Source organism: Pseudochaenichthys georgianus, chromosome 6, assembly GCF_902827115.2.
Source record: "Pseudochaenichthys georgianus chromosome 6, fPseGeo1.2, whole genome shotgun sequence".
Lineage (NCBI taxonomy): Eukaryota > Metazoa > Chordata > Actinopteri > Perciformes > Channichthyidae > Pseudochaenichthys > Pseudochaenichthys georgianus.
The window spans coordinates 27,380,275-27,398,616 of record NC_047508.1 but is presented as its reverse complement, the minus strand read 5'-3'; the positions used below and the strand labels follow the sequence as shown (position 1 = coordinate 27,398,616).

General features: G+C 42.2%; 1 protein-coding gene across 7 annotated transcripts in view; it reads right to left on the bottom strand.

Moving 5' to 3' along the window:
• Positions 1–13,336, bottom strand: part of mef2aa (myocyte enhancer factor 2aa) — a 69,689-nt gene extending 56,353 nt beyond the window's left edge. For 5 of the 7 annotated variants that reach the window (XM_071203502.1, XM_034085859.2, XM_034085861.1 and 2 more), the window contains exon 1: positions 10,479–10,642. The gene's annotated coding sequence lies outside the window, so the exon portion shown is untranslated. Of the gene's footprint in view, positions 1–8,007; positions 8,115–10,478; positions 10,643–13,071 lie in introns of those variants that run through there. The other 2 variants (XM_034085856.2, XM_034085858.2) reach the window with 2 other exon arrangements.
• Between the last annotated feature and the right edge of the window lie 5,006 nt (positions 13,337–18,342).

Here is an 18,342-nt window from a genome sequence, read left to right as displayed (position 1 = left end):
TGTCTATTTGGTTTGATAGCTGGTGTGTGTATGAAAAAGAGACAGAAAGAAAACAAGAGAGGAAGTGAGGGAGAGTCAGACAGAGAGAGGAGAGTATGACTGTGTTAACTATGTGGAAAGATGTAAGGGAAACAAGACTAAAAGAAGCACCCGCGCCCATCCCATCCCACCTCAGTGGTAGTGTGCGGCAGCGGCGTTGTAACATAATTACTGCTGGGACACTTCTATTCCCAATGATCCATTTGCGTCAGTCAGGTTCTCGAGCCCAGCCAATGAATGGATTCTCAGTTTCTCAAGGATAAAGAGATGACCCTCTCCTAACAGTTATATCCATTTCATGTCGAAAAGCTACTCTCCTGCTCAAGGTAAATCCCTTGCTGCATATTTGAGTAAAACTTTGAAGAACAAAGAAAATGATGAGAACTTCCTTAATGCAAGGATAGGGTGATGAATTATGTCTCATTAAAAATGTATGTGTTTGACAACTAAGAAATCTTAGTAACAGTATTGCGGTAGTTGCTATAGCAGGGTATATGCAGGAATCCTGAAGTCAAATGTAATACCTTTTAAGACCTTTTTTAAGACCCTTTTCATACATTTTAAGACCTCATTGCCACTGAGTTCTAACCGGTTACATTTGCGACACACTTTACCTCACATTTACTATATACAGTATTGATTGTCCTTCCTCCTTATCTTCCAACCATTTGGACGCAAACTTGCATTTTCCCATAACGATGTTGTTTAACAACCGGCGTAATCGGACCTTCACGCGCTATCAAGCAGTGAGCGTGTGATGTCCTGTTCAGATGATGTCAAACCCAACGGGATGCCATAAATAAACTACACAGAATCACACTACACACCTACGCAATGATTACATTCAGGCTAACTGTAGAATACAACCTCTTTGGACAATTTATATATACTTATTGAAAACAAGCTACAAAATGTAATACCTTGGAAAATGCCGTTTAATACTTTTTTAATAGCCTTAATTTTCGCTAAATTGATTTATCAACTTTTAATACTTTTTAAGACCCCGCGGTAGGGCTGCTTGATTATGGCAAAAATCATAATCTCGATTATTTGGGTCAATAATTGTTATCACGATTATTAAAAACAATTATCCATTTACTTTGAAAACATCAATTTATTGAAAAAGAAAATGTGTAATATGTTTTAAACAGTTGATTACCCTGAACTTTAAGTGCAATTCAATTAAAAAACCAATAAAAAAATATATAATGTTTTTTTCTTTTTTTAAAGGTGGGGTAGGTAAGTTTGAGAAACCGGCTCTAGATCGCTAGAATTTGAAACACAACCGGAGAAAATCTGCCACTTCCTTATAGAGCCCCTCCTCCAACACACACGAACGCGCACATGACCAATGAGGGCACGAGATAAGTTTGTGCCCCGATGGAAGGCTGACAGGCAGGTAGGCCATCCAATTGGTTGTACTTTTTACAGTATTACGGCTTCTACAGATGAAATTTTTTTATGGATTTTCTGTCAAAGCACTTAAGATATTCATTGCTATCGGGATGTTAAGAGCATTCCATGGAATATAACAAAAAGTGTATCTCGAGCCGGTTTCTGAAACTTACCTACCCCACCTTTAAATAAATAATAATAATAAAAAAATAATAATAATAATCGTTTTATTCCGATGATGTTGTTTTCATAATCGTTGCAAGCCAAAATCGTAATTGCGATTAAAATACGATTAATTGAGCAGCCCAACCCCGCGGACACCCTGTATAGTGTCAAACTTGCTGTAGTTTAGGCCTCTAGTATTACCGTTACATCGAGTAACAGAGCTAATCATCCAGGCATCCCAAAAATAATTACACAGCAATCTGTGAAAAACCTGTAGGTTGTTTAACATCACTTAAGTTCTGAAGGTATTTCAACAATTAAGAGGTTAAAGACTCTTCAAAATATTTGGATGAAAAATATCCTGGAGATTGCAAGTTCATTTTCTTTTTTTCCCAGTTTCATATCTTGTTTCTAATCCAAAAATGGTTTGAGCCAGAAATGACATATTTCCTCACACATCTATTTCTTATAATATTATTTATATTGGTTTTTATTGATTTGGAAACCATTTATTGGGTTAATTTCTTCTTCCATTTTGCAGAAAAGAGCAAAGGTATAAGTCATTTTTGGTTCCCCAGATTAAGAACAGATGCAATTTGGAAAATGGGTTGAAAAAAGAACTTGAACTGTCGTTAAAGACTTGAAAGCTTGAATGCTTAGCACTGTGGCTCGGATGTAAAAGCGAGACAGGATAGTCACAATCTAGTGTGCAAGTAGAGTTTCAAACTAATGAGGCTCCAGTATTTCCCATAGCAGCAAATTGAGAAACTTCTCTATTGAGTTAACCTTCTCAACCTGAGCAATAACTTCTAATCGGCCTATCTTCAGTATGTCATGCTATATTTGTAAAACGCAATTGACAAACTAATAGCTAGCTACTCACTTCATATTAACGCCATTGGTTTAACAAACGTTGTCTCTGAGCAAAAGCCCTCCATCACCAACATTCCTTATGACAGTATGTCAATTTAACAAGTCAATGTCTTGACATGGCAGCATCAGTATCCAGCGCTCTCTATGGGTGAACACTGTGTCACTTTGCTCCTGCTGAGTGATATGTCACAAATCTGAATCTCAAGTTTCTTTATTTCATTACTTTTGTTTTGTTGGATAGTTTGCTGTAAACTCTTGGAGAAAATATCTGAAAGAGGATGTTTTAACTTCCGCTTTTCTAACACAGACACATACTGTAAACACACAGGCACAAATAAGACTAATGCATGCATGGTCCTAGAGGTTTATACATTTGCATTGCATTACAGTGTGGCGCTGTGGTCTGATGTGCTGCGATGGCATGTGTCCATTTGCATGGCTGTCTATCATTAGATGGACTTCTCACAAGGGAACCATACTAATGCCAACACCATAGGGAGCATTAGTCCCCCCCCCCAGGAACCCCTGCGAGCTGAGTTAAGTGCCATGGCAGCCGTTTGAAGTTGCACAAACCGCACTCAGAAATGGTAAACAGCGAAGACGAACCAAGATCTTCCTCCAGGGGGAATCCGCAGTGTAAGGATATTAGGGACGTCATGCATAATGTGTCTCAGCAGCAGCGCATTTACTCCGATCTCAACACATCTTTGAAAACACTGTGGATGTAGATTTGACTCCGAGATTCCAGATATTCAACTCTTCCCCAGTATTTGATGATCAGCAGGCAGACTTAACTAAACAAATATTGAGCGCTGCGGAAGGAAACTGTTTTCCTTTGCACATACATGTAGTCCCTATTGTTTACTTTTAATGGAAAACTTTTAAAGAGCTCGGAATAAATATTTCATTTTCTCCCTCCATTTCTCTCCTCCACTCGATGCCTCTTTCCCACAGTGTTCCATTACATAAAAGGTTTATGCAATCTGAGCAGTGAGGATGGCCATGAGTCATAACAACAGGGAAAGGGGCCGGCTGAAGTAGCATTGATTTTTTTTTTTTTTTACAATTTCATGTTATAGAATTAGCCTACTGATCTCATACAGGCCTGTTGTTCACACATTTCATGTAAAACATTTCAAATAAAGCAACTACTCATTCATTTCTGAAAATACTGTCTGACACATACAGGCTAGAAAGTATAAAACAACCGTGTTTCTAATGTGTTTAGGTTTCTGTACACTGGAGGGAGTTTTCAATTTGACCAATCTGACTCATGATGTTTTTAATCAGTAGTTTCAATAGCAGACTATTCCTGAAAGCCCTTTTCTTTTACAGGCCGTATGGGACCCAAAATGTGCATAATGTCTTTTTCACTGATACAAGTTGGAAAACTGACTTCAATCGGATACATTTCTTTCTCTTGTCTTCTCAATTTGAAAAGGTATTGACATCAATGAACGGCATTGAGCAAATAATCTAAGGGGCATTTCTGCAGCTATAGCCCACAGTTTCTCTCGAATCAGATGATGTTGTCTAGCTGTCACATGAACACTGTGTGCAAACAGTGTGATGGAGAGAGAGAGTCAGACAGAAGAGAGAAAGAAAGGAAAGAGAAAGACAGAGAGAGAGGAGAGAGACCCCAGGCCCTTCTGCTGCATGCCTCTCCAGGAACCTTCTCAGTCAAACTGTTTGCTCATAGCCTCTGGTGCTGAGTCCCAGGGCCAGTGGCTCGTGATGGAGCCCCCCCCATTATCCTCCATCTCAACCCCATTGTGAACACCTCTGGCAGTTTGATCGGCAACAGAGGTTGAGGGGAGGAGGGAAACAAAATCAAGAACAACAAAGTCTGATATGAATACAGGCTGGCCACAGCTCACTGGTGGAAACACTACACCATTTTCTACTAGATCTGCAGCCCACAGCACACAGATGGAAAATGGACTGGGAGAGAGGGAGAGGACAGACGGGCAGACGCACAAACAGCGGGCAGACTCAACACCTCACTGCACAATCACAGTCACACAGAGAGCTGGGATATAGAGACTGGAGGTGCTTTTATGATGACCATTATTATTTAAAATGACTGAGTTTTTAAAATAAATATTGATTGCCAGAGATTTTGAGAGTGTGTCCATTGAAAGGGGGAAAAGAAGCAATGTTTATTATGCTGTTTGAACTGCACAAGCATGAAGACGACAGCATGGCTTTTAAAACTCATACCTGACCAGGCTTACACTTCCCCTAAAGGGGGCGAGGTCAACCTAAAACTGCACATACCAAATCATCACGACACACTGTACCTTGGTGTTATGTAAAGTAGTTTGAAAACTTGTGCTCCAGCTAAAAGATGACTCGCATGAGGCGCTGCAGCGTTCATGCTGCTCGAGCTAAACCCTAACAGCAGAGAGGAAGACAACTTTGAACTCCAAGTCAGAGCCCTGCGGTGGGCCGGGGCAGCTTCCAGAGACGGGAGGGGGCTGGGTCACTTCCCTTCCCTGTTCATATGGCTGCTGTGTGCTGCAGAATAATGGGAGGAATCACACCCCCCCCCCAGCTGTCCTTGTTCAGGCTTCTCAGACAAACAGAAAAACAACGATATCGCAGACCAGACCTCCTTCCTGTGGCTCAGGAGGCCACGGGGTCTCCAGCTGCAGGAGATCTTCCTTCCAGCAGCTACTGGACTTTTAGACTCCGTGCTCGCAGTAGGAGATGTGACACCCAAGTCTCACAGCTGTATTTACTACACCAGCCATTGATAAACACTTTTCTATTGACTACACGTCCTTCTATATTGGGTAGTATAAAAGGAGGATACATTAAATGTTCCAAACGCCTATTTTAGTGCTTGGTAACAACAGTATAAGCAGTTTCATCACACAGAGCTTGAAGAAAGAAAGTTTACTTTGCACATAATTCAATTGTTTGTTCCTGATGCTTCTACTTAATCGACAGTATAGAAAGCCCGAGAAGTTAAATCTCAAGTGAGCGATGCTTTTTAAGATCTACAGTAGAACATCAGGAATGCAATACAGTGGGGTATATTAGCAATCATGGGAGATCTTTTGATCTAGCAAATTAGATTATAATATATTCCTTTGATTCATGTTTTTTTTTTCAGAGTCTCATTAAAATTCAGTTAAAATGCAACTCAGCAAAGAGATGTCTTTCTTAACTTCCTTTCAACTATCAGTTTTGCTCCTTACACGTTTTACTATAACATCTCCACAGTATTAAGTAGCAACACAGTCACTCACTATAATTCTGTTTCATGCAGGCAAATGTCTATTTTGTGTAAACAACAATAAGAAAACAACCTAAAATACAGTGACTAACCAAACCACAGGACACACATTCAACTTATCTGCCCAATGAATGTGTTTTGAGATGGTGCACAGTGCAATGCTGTGGTTTGTCTTGCACTCCAAAAGCCAAAGAAGCAAGATGAGGCACATCAGAAAGGTGCTAAATGACTTTACCGTCACCTTTCCGCCACCGCATGCTTCCACAGTCTCCCCAAACCACAGTGTGCATGTGTCATTTCTGATCGTTGGAGAACATGTACTGCCAGAACGTAACACAGAAGTCAGCGGCCGATGTAAATCACAAGAAATTATGCTTTACAAATAATAATAATTAAAATAAATTAAAAAAATTAGGATGATACTACTGTTGTTTGTATTGATAGCAACAGTGACCAGTGCAGTGAGAGAGAGACGAGGATCATAGTGACGAAAGCAGATCAGCAGCGGCTTTAGAGAGCGGCTCTGCTTTGCGCTGTTCCTGCTGCTTCTCCTGTGTGGTCCAGGTTGAAAAGGTGAAGAGACCTCAAGTCAGGCCTGATTTGGAAGAGCAGCAGAGACAGGAAAAGACAGTGCGGACTTAAGCTGCTCTGCCCTGCTCAGCAGCACATGTGCTGAGTGAGACAAACAGGGTGGCTTACCAGCAGAGGTCTCAGTCAAGGGCAGGACAGTTGAAAGGTCACTGCTCTCTGTCTTGCTATACAAACAGTGCCTCAGTGAGTAACACATTCACCCTCTGAGCTTACCTCAGGCTATTAGAGCGAGGGCCTGAACAATACTGGAGATTATTCTGACAGGCACTGTTGTTCAGTTGTGTAATCTAAGAGCCATATTTTCTATTATTGCTTTTATCATTTATAGATATTTGAAAAGGGAAAAGTGCCTGAAAGTGATAACCAAGTGATTTACTACTATTCCTAGTACATTTAGAGTACAATATGAATGGTATTTTAAAACTATTAAATAGTTTGCAGTGTATTTTAATAAAAATTCCATTAACTTTGAATCAACCACCATGTCAAATGACAAGTAAGATTCAGAAAGTTGACGTTGTCTGACACCCGAGTGCTTAGAACTAACCTAGAAAGAATATTATATATATAGTGTAAAGTGGCTCTTAAATTGAAATCAAATGATGTATAGTTTTTGTTTTAAATAAAACATGTCTGATAGTTGGTTTTCTGAACACCAACAGCCAAGTAATTGTTTGTAAAAGCCTTTTCTCTTCAGTCTACAGTACAGGGGACGGTACACAGTTAACTGCGTTCGAACACATTATCTGCCAGGCTCAAGATTCTGCATCCAACCTCCAGGTCTCACAGGAAAACGCTGGAATCTCCATATTGATGATAGAGCTCCAATAAACAATGAATCATCTTACTAAGGTGCTTTTGTTAGTCAAACAGACGTGGAACAGTTACAATGTGATTGAGTATTGCCAATCTTTTTAGTGGTCTTTAAAACATATCTTACATTTAAAATTAACTGCACAATGAAAAATGTAAGTCTATATTGAATAAATAAGCGTTTGGATGTTTCAGTACCTTTTTGTAGCCAGTTTCAACAATCATGACCATGTAGTTATTGTGCATTCTTTACTAGATCGCTCATCACTACTTTTAAATAATTTCAAAGATTTTCCTAAAATAACATTTCTGTTAAATCATAATCTGATTGAACAACTTAACGTTATTAAGCCCATGGCCCTCCAATGAAAGCCCTTACACTTTCAGTATTATGAACCAGGTGTGTGTGTGCGACATTCCTGAGAAAAATCACAATCTGTACAGAGAGAGAGAGCGACACGTTTTCATGTAGAGCTGTACAGCAGTCTGGCAAATAGGGTAGGTGGAGCAAACGCAACCCTCTTGAACTCACTTGCGTGTGAGCAGCGTATTGTTTTTCCAGGCTCTGCTAGCGTTGAGAATAAACGGTAACTAAGGCCAAACAAACAACAAAATAGCAATGATCATCTCTGACAAGTAAGCTACAAAATATAACCTGTAATTACTGCTTACCACCATAGGTGTCGCCAAAGAGAAACGATTTGAGCTTTAAAGCTTTGAGAATACAACCAGCCCTGATACCAATGTAATATAAAGCCAAATTATTTAAAAATGGTATTCACAGTGATTTAAAAATAATTAAATATAGAAAACAATTCTAAAACAACTGTGACTACAATTGCTGTATTGTTTAAGCTAAATATGCAGTATAACAAAATAGCTTGGCTTACCAAACAATCAAAGAAACACTATCCTCTTTATTGGACCAAGAATGCTCAGCTTCTGCCTCGTATTTTTAACTCAGTACATCCTTGGCTTTCAGCTTTTTGGTGTTTGTGTCCTTCTTGAAAAAAATGTCCTGGGAGGAGGAGAGTGGAGGAGAAAGACTTTCACTCAGTGATTCAGAGGCATCGTGTAAACGCCAGCATTCTCTTTCTGACAACCAGCGTTAATTGCAGATCCGACTCGCCCACACACTCTACATTTCTCCTGGAAGGAGAAGCTGAGACACTGAGATTGAAGTGGGATGAGGAGTGCAGTAAAAGATGCTGCAGCTGCCCGTTCCTCACACCGTCACCACCTCACATTTCTCCCTTTCCACTGACAACTTGTGTGAGGACGCTAACACGCACTTGCTCACATTTACAGAGACATGCAGGGGCACACAACCATAACATGTAACAAGGCTAAAACATTTAACAGTGGAAGTAATCGTGGAATATCTATTTTATTTACTACAACTAAATGACACTGGAATCGAACAGGCATATTATCAAACCGTGTTTGCGTAATGGGAAAGGTAAAATATACGGGGTCTCTGAGGTTAGTTCACCACATGCATGAGAGAGATATTTGTGATGGCTCTATCTGTGCCTTCACAGACATCTTATTCATTCCTTTGACTAATACACAACATACTTTGTTAAAATGATATTCATTTCAGCAGCGTTGAAAGGATCCCTCATCCACACATTAGACATAAGAGCTCACGTGATGTGGATCATGAGCAACAAGGCCCATTACTGGCGAGGCCTGGGGCAGCACACAAGTTAATGACTGCAGATTGAAGGGTGCTTTACTGCTTTGCTTTAGAAATCACTGGCAACCAGCTGGTATGGTAATGCACACGCCGTAAGTACAGCAGTAACATTAAATGGACAGTGAAAAAGTATGCTTCAATACTCCTACAACAACTCATGTCCATGAAGAAATACTTTAACAATAGAAAATGTGTCATTGGTCCATCCTGGTAACTGAGGGATATACTTTAAGAACTAAAATATTAAGGCAAAGTAATATGTGTTCATGTATATTAGAGAAACAAAGAGATTGCTTCTAAGGATGCTTATACATGGTTGGAATTTGCTGATTTTCAAAATATGCTGGATTTTAACCAAGCAATGACACATTTTTTAAATAACTCGTATGGTTGTAAGGGAGGATTAAATAGAGCACAATTTTCAGCGCATAGTATTTTCTGCTCCAACTAAATAAAATCCATTCCTTCCGTCCAATATTAATGAGTGGTGCCGATGTAGGTATAGACTAGAACACATTTGAGAAGGTCAGGTGACTGTTGGCCATTGCCCACTCTGGCGAGGGGTTAAGGTCACAGAGATTCAAAGAACCACAGCTAAGATCCTCTCTCACAAGCTCATGCACCAAACTGAGCAAAAAATTATATGTGAAATATAATCACTTTAAATAATAAAAAGTGTGATATAAAAGTAGTCTGTAAAGACAACAATTACCTCTAAAACATGTTAGCTTTAACCCCCATAATCTCTCCTAAATAGAGTAATGACTAACCTATAGAGCTTTACTTATCATCAGGAAATATACCATGAGGTACAAGGACCTCCATTACTGTATGTCATGTTAAAGTGCCAAAATAAACTGAGTTTAGGCTTGCTGTCATTTAACTTGTGCTTGGCAAAAAGTATCCTCTTGTCGAATTGAGAGACAACACCATATAGATTTCAGTACCAGAATTAGGCAAATGTTGAAAACTGGCAAGCTTTAGCGCCAAAAAACCAATTCTCTCAATATTTAAAAGTAAGTAAGCTACCTTCGTCCAGTAGGTTTTTTAGAAGTTGTTATCATATTCAAACATAGCAAAACCTTATATAATATCAGCACTTCTAGCGGGTTATTCACTGTTAACTATCTGCTGTTGTGTTGATTGCTCAACAGTGTTATGATGACTATGTTTGTTTCCCAAACGTTGCGCCTGTTTTACAAAGTACAGTATGGCATGTCAGACTTTCGATCCCAGGTTTAACTGCGACTGAGTGTTTTAACACTCTTAATACACGAATAAACACTCAAGAAGCACATACAGTAAGACTTGTTCCCGGCGCAATATTGTTGACGATGAATCCTGTAAAAGTTTCTCCCAATGACTGATATCAACAGCGCGCGTCTGACTGCACCCTTTAAATCCACACTTAGACGTTTCGCGGCATCAAAACCTTACTGATAATCAACATGACTGATGTTAAGTCACTCGATACTGGTTTTAAACTGTGTATGTTGAATTCTGAGCGTACCCAGGGGCAGACAGATAAACAGATAGATAGATATCTACAGTTCACGTCTCCGTTTCCAAAATCCTCTCTACGTCTCCCTCTTGCGCTTTTCTACTCTCACTCACTGTATCGCCGCCACACTCCGCAACATTGTTTCTATTTCCGTTACTCACCTTTACTCCCAAGTCAGTCGCCGTGTATAGACACTCTATATCGGTGGCTCCAGTGGATAAACGTAATTTCAGTTCACATTTACACGCTGACTGCTATTTTAGGGGGAGCTGACAAACTCAGAAAAGCCTGTCTCCCTCTTGTCAGCGAGAGACTCCTCCCCTTTTCTGACGAACTGCCTCCCTCTCTCTCCCTCTCTCTCCCTCTCCCTCTCACTCTCCCACACAAACACACACACGCACGCACTCATCCACACACAAACAGCCGCAAAACATTAGAATAAATATTACAAGTCTCTGTTTATCCACTACATGTTGTATTGTGTTATAGCTTTCTGATTATGACTGTTTTAACTAATTATTGTTTTCAATGTTATTGCTGTTGTTTAACGGTCGTCTTACTCCTATAACAACTTTCTACTTAAAAGTCTTTAAAGTGAGTCAGTTAAAGCATAAAACAGACCAAACTTTCTAAATGAGAGAACATAATTACGGAAGTACAATCTGTTCTTCTTCAATAATGACTTTATATTTTTGACTACTTTCCCAAATTACTCGGCTCGGCCTCATCACATTAGGTGCCTTTGACGTCATATCTCTAAGACAACAGCAATGGAATTTGGTGTAAAGGGCACTCCTCGCAGCCAATGAGAATCTGCAGCGTCTGTTGATCAGCCAATTAGAGGAGGAGGCGGGACGTGGTGGACTCGCATCTGAGCATGTCACGTGTACGTGCAGGATCACAGAAGGTGTGGTGCGTGGCCTATACGGCTGTTTTTACTGGAGTTTGGAAGCAGGTGTGTTAAAATTGACCACAAGTATAATCAACAGTTTTTATTATATTGATATATAGTATCAACAACAAATATGACAAAAAAACCACTGTGTTATATTGTGTTATTTTTCTTTTGATACATTTTGCAGATAATTATTAAGTTTACTGAAGTAATATTTCAAATGCAGGACTTTTATTTTTTGTGAAGTATACCCACATCATAATATTTTTTAGAATTACCATTCAAATCAATCTGACGTCCCTGCAAACAGAATCCGTGATTTGCCCAGCTAAATAAAACAGTGTGTGATTATTTTGACATCCTCCTCTAATGGCATCCTGTTTTATCGCATGCTCACTAATGAAGGGACAGGCTTTTCACAAGCATGGCTGCATGCTGTTGTGTGTAGCTCATTTGTATTAGTCTAGTATAGCCTGGCCCCTAGTGTATTGTGCTACCTTTTTCACCAGTTAGTCCCGGTCCCATAGGAGAAGGCTGTGTCTGGTCTTCCTCATCCCTACTGTTTCCTCAGGGCTCTCTAGGCCAAGGAGTCTCAACTGTCCAAATGACTTTTAATTCACATGCAACACAGTTCCTGTGTAGCCAATAAAAGCACAATATGTATTAAATGAAATGCCCAATTCACAACAAACTTCTTTTCAAATGTATTCCACTAGATTGTGCCCATGGCTATTTGCCATGCACGGTTCAGGATAAATGACTCTTCCTGCAGTTTGTCTAAGCCTCCACTTCTGTTTTACTTTGCAAACTCAGGTTCCAAAAGAAAAAGAAAACACCTGCCAGGTTTTTAACAGGCTGGTTGAGACATAAGATTCACTTTGTCCATTATAATCTCCTGAGGATAACTGAACAATACAAGTAAAACAAGTATGCATCACACATGCATGCCCATTTAAAGTATCAAAAATGCATTGTTATTGTTCTTATTGTTGTCACAGTGATGCTTGATTTTGTAGTACTGCTTCTCACACCCACACCAGTCCAGCCACATTGTAGGGCAATGTAGTCCTTTTATTTGTTGGTTTGATAGCTTTGGAATATCATGTGTTGCTGTTTCAGTTTATGGTGTATTCACCACTATACCAAATTGAAGATTTTGCAACTTTTCATTGAGAATATTTTTTTTTAAATCATCTCTGTAGTGTATGGTAATTATATTGTGTTAAAATTATGGCGAATGAATTGCCTTTTTTTATTCTGAAGGGCTCAAATTGCATTCCTTGGCAAAAAACACTTTGTGCAGTAAAAATTAACTATCCCAAATGTACCACAAAATGTTGAATACGTAAGATGAAAATTATTTTAATAAAACAACTGTGTTGTGTGTTTGTTTGTTTTTTTGCTCTTTCCTCTGCATTGCGAGTAATGCCGGTCTCGATAAGTAAAGAAGCAGTCCCCAGCTGGTTTCTTGGAGTGTTTTCAATCAGTAAAGTTTCTGCTGTGCAACCTTTGTTAGTGAGTTCAGGCTGATGTCAACAGACAACAGGGTGGATCCAAATTGCTCTCAGCATCTCTTTTGGCTGCACTTTTCTGTCAACATTCAGGCCTCCCATCTTCCCAAAGTGATAACAGCACCAAATAACAACAATGTCAGCAAAAACACAAAAACACACAGTATTTACATCAGTTCGTTAAGTTTCACTTCAACATAATGTGTAGAATAAGATCATTTCTCAAATCCACAATCACATAAGAGATACAACTTTGCATTACATTCCGTTTTTCTCCCAATGTGTTAATTTGCATCACATTTCCGTCATGCACAAGGAGTCAGACCCATCCTGACACCTGTGTCTCACCTGTTTGCTGTTGTTGCACAAACCTTCACAGAACCTGCTGTTCCAATCGTCACTTCTCCACTCTGCAAGTTTTGGCTTTCTTTATGTCTTCCCTTCTTTCTGTCTACAACACTTCCTCTTCTTTTGGCTGCCTTTGTTCCCCTCTGCCCATTGATTTACCTCAAAGCCAGACCAGCTGGCTTTGGATGCTTCCCTCAGAGCCCTAAGAGGCTGTCTTCACGCTGTTCCTCCTCTTGTCCCTTGGTCTCTCTGCAGGCAGAGAGCAGGGGTGGCAGTGGTTTGAAAGGTAGGACCCCAGATGGACATAGACATGTCGGGCATGCGTTATGTGACAGGGCTTGGCTCACGGCTCTCTGGCCCAGCCACAGCTGTCAGTCATAACTCCAGAAGGTGTTGAAGATTTTTCCTTCCTCCCACAGACGGCTGGGAGGAATGTAAAAGTGTAATTTTCTACAATATAGCACAACGTTTTAAAGAAATAATGCTTACATGTTTATGTTTGGTTTGCAGCACATAATTAGATTTTTTTATTTTCAATTAAATGTATAAGTTGTCCATGTGAGGTTGTTTGTTTTTTAAACAATGTCGAAAAACTTATTTTGTATGACAAAAAGTGATGCATTTTCAACAAGTTGCAGGGACATGCCAAATAACGGTTTGTTCCAGCAAGGCTTTGATGCTCGACAGCTGGCATTTTCAACATTGCACCAGACCACAAATAGACCCAGACACTCTTTCTCTCCAATTAAAAAAGCGACTAAAACACGCGCCTCATGCAGAGAGCTTTATTAGGCTATATAAGTCAAATTTGATCTACAGAGCAATAGTGAGAAAATAAATACATGTTGATTTTTTAAATGAGAGAGGCACAAACAGATCACTGAGTCACAATTTCCTCAGACAATCTGACCACCATTAAAATAACACTCAATTATCTGAAGCTCATTAAAACAGCCTTCCTGAAAAGCATACAACAGCATTCAACAATCCCTGGTCCTCCACTGTTAAATGCTGATATACCTGACTGCGGTTTCAGTGACTTTTGAGTTAACGTCGCTGAAATATAAAGATATAGTCTGCAGTGTGAGTTACATACATAACCACCAGTTCGGATAACAAACAAATAATCAAGTTGTAAAAATAAATGAAGTTGAAAGGGGTTGTTACAGTAAACTGCTTAAGCATGAGTTGAATGATTTAATTGATCATTTAAAACAGCTAAAACCCTCCATCCACAGTGATTTTAATCATATTAATGGCACAAAATCTCTCAACAAAGTCTGAGGAGACCGCAGCGTTGTGTTAGATAATCAAGTTCAAGATCTAAAAATACTCTGTGTCTCACAGTTTGGATCTCTTCTCTCATTACCCACTGTAATTAAAAGTAACCAAGGCCTGCCGGCTCCAAATAGCAAAGAATAGCACACAACTGTTAATGTGAGGGAATGACACTTGAAATGAAAACCCTCATGATATCAGTTAGCTAAAGAAAGTGGAGCAGATAACACGGGATATGAGATCTCGTGTGAATGTGGGACTCACGAGAAGTGTCCAGTTAGGTTGTTCAGTCAACTGCAGGCAAACTTTCATACAATGCGGTTCCTGTGTATTTGTTATACAGATTTAATGATAGGCACGACTTGTCAAGTGTTCTGTGATGTTTCTCATCTTGTTTATGTGAATCTCGCTTCTGTTCAACTTTGACACTCTGCAGTAGGTTTTACGAAGCGTCTGTGCTCTTCCTGAGGCAGAGAACGACAGCATACAAAGGTCCTTGTGATGAGCTGATGATCTCTCTTGAGATTACCAGTCTCTTGGGTTTCCTAAAGTATTCTTCTCTGTTTATCACACCGCTGAATGCTTATCAACTGCAAGGTGGTGTAGCTTGCTTGATGGGCCCCCTTTTTTTTCCTGCAGATGTACAGAAATTCCTGCAGATGTACAGAAATCCAACTCTTTAATTATCTCCAATATTCACATGAGCCTATAGCTCCATTTATAAAAATGTAGTCTCCGTCGTACTGAGCTCATTAAAAATTGAACAAGGTCAGGAATGAAACTGCTCTTACCATTACTCATTGTGTCCCTAATTTCAAGTATTATTTAATTAATCACCTGGAATGACTCAAATAATTCACAATGTCATGAGCTGCTGGAAGATATTAGCGGCTTCCATACCTACAAACATACATTTCTTTGTGAGCTAAATGGGACACTGTCTTAATTTTAAAAGTAATAGCCCTCTGTACATTTCTGTGATTATACAAAAACATTTTTTTAAATAAAGCCTTTCACTTTTAGTGGATAAAATGTTGATGTTCTGTGAGGCGTTATGATCATTATGTATGAAGCATTCACTCTCAATTTCACAGATTCTCTGACTTGATGATTGCATCATGAGCAAAAACCTTGTTGCGAGTGTACGTGTGAGTTCTCATTCATAACACTCCGTTCGATGTTTCACTATGGGATGCGCCTCATCGCAGAGCAAACAGAAGCATCAATCTCATTACGCCAATCCTGATAGGCTGGTGATCTTGACGTCAGCGTCAGGGAATTAAACCCCTATAAGTAGCTTGCGCCACGACGCATGCGTCATTCAAACACCTCTTCTCGCTTCAGAGCACATCTCTACAGTAGCCGGACAAGCTTAACTGTCCACAGACTGAACCCAAATCCAAAACATTTCGGTCGACGGGCGCCGGCTACTCCTGCTTCGCAAGAAGACGGTAATACTAACGCCAGTTGGTATTAAAATCGACCTCGCCGTTTCTTTCCCCGGAAAGTAAGGTAAGGTATTGATTTTTCTCAAGCTAGCTACGCACCTGTTGCTAGCTAGCTTCCCCTTACTACCGACACCACGGTAGCGAGGACGCTTTTCTTTTTCTCTCTCATGGAGGAGAAAAGGATTAGAAGTATATTGACACACCAGTCAATATTCTTTGAGAACAAAGGACCCACACCGTCCCTTTTTCTCCGGATTAAGGACCGGTTGGTAACACTTTTCTCTCAACAACGTACCTGTTACGAGCGGGTCCTCTCCACGCCACGAGGCGAACAAGATGGACGCCTCTCCCCCTCACACCAGAGGAGTCAGGGACTCGGAGGCTCGGTCATGCGGCTGCGGGTTGAAGATAGCAGGCACAGACTCACATCAGGTCTGCTCGTCCTGCCTCGGGCTGGAACACGCCCAGGAGGCTATCGACAACCCCGGCTCGTGCGGGCATTGTGCCCGTTTCACCCGAAAGAGCCTCCACCGACGGCTAGCACACCAAGCTAGCTTGTTGGAACAGGACTCCCTCATGTCCACTGATTCGCCGTTTGGCAATCAAGACACGGGGGCGTCCGCCGCAGAGACTGAGCCCCTCACTGTGTCGGTCTGGGGCTCACTAACAGTGAGCTGCGGAACCGGGATCCCACGCCGTGTCAGGCCGGAACCCGGTGGCGGGAACGGAGCCCCACGCCTCACCAGGCGGGAGCTCCCGGCGAGACCTCACCATGGTCTCGCCCGCGGAGGATGTCCCTCCTGTCTGATTCGGATGAGCAAGAAGAAGATATCTTCATGTCATCGGCTCAAACGACAAAGCCGGGAGCGATGGCTGCTCTCCCGGGCGATAGCACACCAGCTTCGCCCTGTCTGAGCATGGACCTGGAGGCCGCGTGTCAGCGCACTGCGTCCAGGCTAGACATCCCGTGGCCCGAAATGGCCAAGGAGACCGCCAGGTCCCGTTGCGAGGGGAAACATTCTCCCCAAGCAACGAGGACAAGGAGGCAACTCCTCCCGGTCTTCCCAGAGATGTTGGATGAGGTGTCGGTCTCGTGGAGGGACCGACCCTTTAGCAACAAGGCCCCAATTCAGGGTGCCTCCTCCCTAGACTGCGACGGTATGGAGAGGGTCGGCCTGCTCCGCATACCGCCGATGGAACTGCTGGCAGCCCACCTCCTACCGAGGATGGGCCCGTCACCAAGCAGGAACCCCACGCTGCCAGCGAAGGTGGACCGTTTCCAGTCGACCATGACTGAACGGTCCTACAGAGCCGCAGCGTTGTCCGCCAGGGATCTGAACGTTTCCTCACTGCTAACCGCATACCAAGCGGAGCTCTGTGAGGATATGTCGAGTAATCCTGGACCGGCCGTTCTGGACGAGTTGGCCGTCCAACGCTGCGCCATCCAGGCCACGGGCAAAACAATGGGGATCATGGTGGTGCAGGAAAGAGCTAGATGGCTCAACCTCACCAACCTCCCAGACAGGGAAAAGGAGGATGTGCTAGACATGCCCATCGTTCCCGAGGGGATTTTCGGCTCCACTCTTGCCTCCATGCAGAGGAGATGCGGGTCGAAAAAGAAGGAGGACGAGGCCCTCCACCTCTGCCTACCTCGAAGGGCACAGCTGCTGCCTTCGCAGCTGTTCCCCAGCTCTAAATGTGTTCCCGCCGCCTCGAGAGATGCCTCAACACCATCCTCAAGTCCGCATAAACACATGTCACGCACTTATTGATTTTTCTGTCATAAAACATTTTCCGCTGACGCATCCAGGCTTCGAGCCAAGGGCGCAGCTCGAAAAAATGAAAAGAAAAACAATAAAAACAATAAACAGTCCGTCAACTGTTCCCCTTCTGAGAGCAGCTACGGCCTCTCTCAAAGGGCGGACAATTGAAGGGTCTGTGAAAGCACCACCGTCACGCGCATGCGCAGTGACGGCTGGGGTCGTGAAGGCACCACCGTCACGCGCATGCGCAGTGACGGCTGGGGCTGTAAGGGCACTACCGTCACGCGCATGCGCAGTGCCGGCTGGAGCTGTAAAGGCACCACCGTCACGCGCATGCGCAGTGCCGGCTGGGGTTGTGAAGGCACCACCATCACGCGCATGCGCAGTGCCGGCTGGAGCCGTAAGGGCACCACCGCCACACGCATGCGCTGTGTCGGTGGGGATTGTCGAAATGGGGCACCACAGTGCTCAGACACTGGAGGGCCCCATAACACAACAAATAGAGACTCCGAGGGGAAGAGACGTGACATCTCCACTGGCTCTAAGGAGCATGCAGTGGAAGATGCTCATATCATCTGCTTGGGTTTTCAAGACAGTAACACGGGACTACAGACTCCAATTTGCTGTCACCCCTCCTCGCTTCTCGGGCATTCTGCATTCGCAGGCCCGAGGAGAGTCAGCCCATATTCTGGAGAGAGAGATTCTCTCACTCCTAGAAAAGAGGGCTATATCTATTGTACCCGCCGAGCAGAGTCAGGGCGGCTTCTATTCCAAGTACTTCC